Here is a 6,000-nt window from a genome sequence, read left to right on the forward strand (position 1 = left end):
TACTTTACAAAAACTAGCTTTGTTCCCATAATACAAGACAAAGGAAACATGAATACATTTATTCAAATACAATGTGTTGCGAACATTGCGCCGCTACAAGTCGAGACCCTTCTACGACATCCTCGAAATATTGCTCAGGTGTGCGGTGCTCCTTGCCCTCCGGTAGCCCACTAGCGACGTCAACAGCGTTCATCTTCGCCCACCATATCTTGCAGCGAGCGAAGGCCATACGGGCACCTTCAATATAGACGGAGCGCTTGATAACGTCCAGCCGAGGACAGGCGTTCACCATCCACCTCATGAGTCCGAAGTAGCTGCTAGGCATAGCTTCGGCTGGCCACATCCGGATTATCAAATCCTTAATGGCTAGTTCGGCCACCCTATGCAGCTCCACCAGCTGTTTCAGCTGATTGGTGAAGGACACGGGATGCTATGGTGTCGCATACTGTGACCAGAAGAGCCTCTCCGAAGAACCCCCTCCTTCGGCTCGATAGAAATCTGCAGCGTCTGATACACTACGTGGCAAATCCGCAAAAGCCCTGGGGAATTCCGAACCCGGGTTAGTAAAAGGTACTGCTTCTCCGCATACTTGCTTTGGATCTTAAATGCCTTACCCGCCGTGATCTTCTTGGCCTCCTGGATCTCCTGGAGGGCGGCCTGGGTCTCATTACATGCGATCTCCATGCTCTGACAAGCCTTGGTGAGTTCGGTCCCTCGAACCGACGCATCATGCTCCAAGGCCTCGCATTTTTTCACCGCATCCTGGAGCTCTTGGTGGACTTCTTTGACCCGGGCCTTTAGCTTCTTACGGGCGGCTTGCTGCTGGACAGCCTGCTCCTCGGCCTCGCCTAGGGCCTTCCTCAGGGCCTCGACCTCGGTCGCGGCTTCTGCACATATCACAATACCGCTGTCAATATACATCGCTTATCCTCTCCCGAATATATAGCAAGTCGTTCCTCACCTTGCTTCTCCTGGAGCCAAACCTTAACCTCATCGAGCTCGTTCTCGATCCGCTCCAGCCTCCGCTTCAGCTCGGAGACCTCGTTCTCGATACTTATTCAGTCAGCCTCTTATAATTAAGGATTGATCCCCTGTCCGGTTCTCCTTGCCGAACAACGGACAGCGTCTCAGGGGCTACGGACTATACGGGGTTTTCCCTTTCTTACCTCGAAACCTGTTAACAGGCTGCTGCAGGCTTCATTCAGTCCGCTCTTGGCGGACTGAACCTTCTCGATCACCGCACCCATAAGGATACGGTGCTCGTCCATGATGGAGGCGCTTCGTAGCGCCCCCATCAGGTCATCTGGCACTCTTGGATGGACAGGAGCCACCGGTGGAGGCGACACACCCCCTTCCTTCAAAGGGGGCTCCTCACCCGACTCTGGAGCCATATGGGTCTCCGGAATCGTATTCGGCTAAGGGCCGAAGTGGATACGGCCCTCTTTGCTAGTCTCCATGGGGATTGGCTCCGCATGTGTCCGGCAGTGGAGGTCCCGCCTTGTGGCGCTTCCCGGACAACGTCCTGGGCTCCTCCCTTCAGAGCGGTCCTCCGAGATAACACTTCGGTGTCATCCCTAGCCTCAGGTGAGTAAGCAGGCGGTGGCGACATGCTCGCCATCTCTGACGGAGCCAACGAACCTCCAGATGAGGATCGCTGGATAAAGTCACGGGCCGGACTGCAATAGTGTGGATTAACCATGTTAGAATAATAAAAAGAAAGGGCTAGATGTGCCCATAAATAAGCCATGTCGCTTACGATGCGGCCTGGGGCCTAGTACGGAGGCGATGTTCCGAAATACTGTCAACGTCCCATGCGGTGTTGACCGTTGGGGCGCCCTTCCCCTTTTTGGGCGCTTTCGCCTCCAGATGTGCCGAGGCCACCCTCTTCTTCTTCTTCTCCTCGGGAGGAGGGTTGTTTTCCTCCTCCTCCTCTTCCTCGTCATTTTCCTTAGGGACAGAGGAATGGGCCTCGTCGTCTTCGGACGTCGCGTCTGAAGTGCCCTTGCGACGGGGGCCACTCTTGGCCCCCTTGGCCTTCTTCTTGACCTTCTTCTCCGATGCCATATATGGCGCCGGCACCAGCATCTTCGCCAGGCGTGGGATGACTGGTTCTTCGGGCAACGGAGCCGAACACTGGATCCGCTTCGCCCTCTCCACCCAGTCCTTAGGGAGCAATACTAAGATCTCAGGCATCATCCTCGAAACATTTAAGTTCGGAATACGTCAAAAGTAACATGCCTCGCTGGCGGGGTGTTTACAATTGTGACCACGGTCTGATTCCGTGGCCGGTGGCTTCTCGGTGCACTTAAAGAGCAACTTCCAGGGCCCTTCGTGAGAAGTCTCGAAGAGCCTTTTCAGGGTCTCGTGCTTCTTCGAATTGAACTCCCATAAAGGGCGGCTTCGGCACTGGCACAGAAGAATCCGGTGGACTAGCATCACCTGGATAACGTCAACGAGCTTGACGTCCTTGGTCACCATGCTTTGAACGTGCGTCTGCAGTGCTATCAGCTCGTCAGGTGAACACCAGTCCGGACTCTTCTCGACCTAGGAGGTGAGTCGCATGGGAGCACTGGAGCGGAATTCGGCAGCTACGGCCCAGGTGGTGCCGCGAGGTTCTATGATGTAGAACCACTGCTTCTGCCATTCCTTTACTATCTCCACAAAGGTGCCTTTGGGCTAGGAGACGTTGGATAGCTTGCTCACCATGGCCCCTCCGCACTCCGCGTGCTGTCCATCCACCACCTTCGGCTTCACATTGAAGACTTTGAGCCACAGCCCGAATTGGGGATGGATGCGGAGGAAGGCCTCGCACACGATGATAAACGCCGAGATGTTAAGGAAGGAATTCGGGGACTGGTCATGGAAATCTATCCCGTAATAGTACATCAGCCCATGGACGAAACGGTGGAGTGGAAACCCTAGCCCGCGGAAGAAATGGGGGATGAATAGTACCCTCTCTGTGGGCTCCGGCGTGGGGACGACTTGTCCCTCGGCTGGCAGACGATGGGCAATCTCTTTCGCCAAATATTCGGCCGCCTGGAGCTTAGTAATGTCCTCCTCCTTGACGGAGGAGACCATCCACTTGCCCTGACCACCAAATCCGGACATGGTTGCTTGAGTGGAAAGGAGATGAGAACTTGGGCGCTGGAGCCTGAGATCAGAAAGGTGGAGACCGAGAGAGAGCATGGGGAGAGGAAGAGGGAATCCTTATCCTCTTATAAAGGCAGTAAATATTAAACGCCTCCTCACTCGCCTTAGGATTCGCCTGTTCCCTAGGGCTGTATTAATGGCACGGTTGAGTTACCCATGCCTGCATTGATGAGAATCCCGCAATAAGGGGACACGATCTCTGTTTCGACAATACGTGCCAATAGCAACCGCGTCTCGAAGCGTGGAATGGCAGAAGAAAAACGGTTCGAAATTATAACCGGACAGACGCGATGTCGTGTTGGAAAAAAGCTGTCAACTGATTAGATTCGTGCAAATATTATATTCTCTCTGCGGTTGTGTATGGTGTGCGTAACAGGTCAGGATACTATCATTACATCCGAAGACTATCTTGGAGTTCGGAGAAAGGGGAACCCGCCTTACAATGCCGAAGACAATAAGCACGCCAGACTCCTCGTCATTGAAAGCCAGGTTCAGGGGCTACTGAGGGAGTCCAGGACTAAGGGGTCCTCGGGCGTCCGGCCTGTTATCCATGGGCCGGACTGATGGGCTGTGAAGACATGAAGGCCGAAGAATGAATCGTGTCCGGATTGGGCTCTACTTGGCGTGGAAGGCAAGCTTGGCGACCGAAGATTCCTTCTTATGTAACCGACTCCATGTAAACCCTAGATTCCCTCGATGTCTATATAAACCGAGGGGGATAGTCCGGAAAGGACACCACATATACGCATTACCATATTCACATAGGCTAGACTTCTAGGGTTTAGCCATTACGATCTCGTGGTAGATCAACTCTTGTAATACTCATATTCATCAAGATCAATCAAGCAGGAAGTAGGGTATTACCTCCATAGAGAGGGCCTGAACCTAGGTAAACATCATGTCCCCCGTCTCCTATTACCATCAATCCTAGACGCACAGTTCGGGACCCCCTACCCGAGATCCTCCAGTTCTGACATCGACAGTCGTCTCGCGGTATTCTTTTGTGCTCTTGAAGCTTGGCCTTGGCGTGAAGTAGGGCTTGTTGGGACTTCTGCATTTGCACTTCGCGAGCATCTTCATGATGATGGTGTCGTTGTCGCGCTTGATCTTGATGGCGTTCGTCGTCGTCGTGCACATGATGCTTGGAGGTGACCTGCCCTTCATGACGATGTGGATCACGAACGTGATGGTGGTCGCCATGGAGATGTGGACGTGGACGACTTGCGCTTGCATCATTTTTGTGCTCCGAAGACTTGTGACTTGAATGTCTCCGCCTTGAGGATGATGAAGGGGAAGAACGGTTGTTCAACAAGGTTCAAATCTTCTCAATCCTTGCATCTTGCTCCTCCTTTTGTGCGGAAAGCTTGTTGTCGATGTAGTCCATTTTCCTTGCTTCGGAGTGACGAATGTCGATGGAGAGGTTCTCGATGCGCTCTCACAATCTTGATTGTGCGCCTTGCATTTGTCGTTGTAGATCAAAGATTAACGCTTTGGTGATGTAGTTGTTCACGCCGTCGTTGTTGTGGAAGACGGGAGATGAAATTCCTTGCCTATCCATCACAATACTCAAGCAAATATGAGTGGAGAAAGGAGAATAACTATACCAAATGTACCTTCACCGATGTTGAAGATGGATCGATGATCACTCAATGATGTAACACGGAAATAGCACAATTGGTACCAATTCTTGTCGGTTTCTCACACCTACACAAATAAGGCTTATGGTGGAGCTCGGTGAGGATAGTGGCACAAAAATTTGATGCAAAATGTTAGCAAGAGTAAATAATGTTGAAAGAGATTCACAAATTCGCAAGTGAAACAAGTAGACCAATAGCAATATGTGGCACACGGAAACACACACACGGATAGATAAATGGGGTCGTGCAACCAAGGAATGAGCACAAAATGTGGAATCCATGGAAAACGTTCGTGTTGCACAACTCAAGAGAGACGCTAGAACGATTTCTCTATAGGCGGATATGACACTTGTGCACAACCTATAAGATGCAAAACGTAAGGACGTTCTATCCCAAGTATGCTATGTGTATGATGTTCCGGTGCTTTAGCACAAGATGATCGGATATGACAATTTTATATGCAACGTGGTATGGTGCTATAGCTATTGCTTACAAGCTCTTTGTTCACTCTCTTTTGCTTAAAAGCTTATTCTTTTTTTTGTATATGGCCACAATACGAAATGCACAAACCAAGATAGCAATTCGGTATATAGGGGAACAATCTTATGACACAAGGGATGATATTTTACCAATATGATATGGTATGTATGCAATGGATGGTGTAGATCACTAATGTGCACAAGTAACGTTGCCGGCAATACTCAAATGGCTAGTCTCGATAGGCAAGTGACGCAAAATGGGCTAGGGGCTAACAATGCAATTGCAAGGGAATATACAATGGAGGGATACCAAGATGATATGGAGGTTACCGTCCATGGTGATGATGAGTGGCAGTGTTCTTGATGTAGATACCAAGATGATGGAGACTCGTCCCTAAGTAGCCGAAACACCTTAGGAAACAGAAAAACCGCGAACTCAAAATCTCAAATGTTAAACGTCAAATGGTGGTAGCGGGAGCTCAATGGGATTGCAGAAACTCAATGATGGGTTTCGAGATTCAATGTGGAAGTGGAGGGTAAGGTGGTGGACTATACATGGTGTCGGAGTTGGAAGCACGGTCCCTAAGTAGCCGAAACACCTTAGGAGACACAACTCACAACACAAACAAAATTGGGTTAAGTTGGGGTGGAGAAAGTTTTGGTGGGAAAGCCTATGCGGAAGTTATGGTGGTGGTTGATGAAGAAGCAATCGTCCCTAAGTAGCCTAAACACCT

This window comes from Triticum urartu, chromosome 2, assembly GCF_003073215.2.
Source record: "Triticum urartu cultivar G1812 chromosome 2, Tu2.1, whole genome shotgun sequence".
NCBI classification, from domain to species: domain Eukaryota; kingdom Viridiplantae; phylum Streptophyta; class Magnoliopsida; order Poales; family Poaceae; genus Triticum; species Triticum urartu.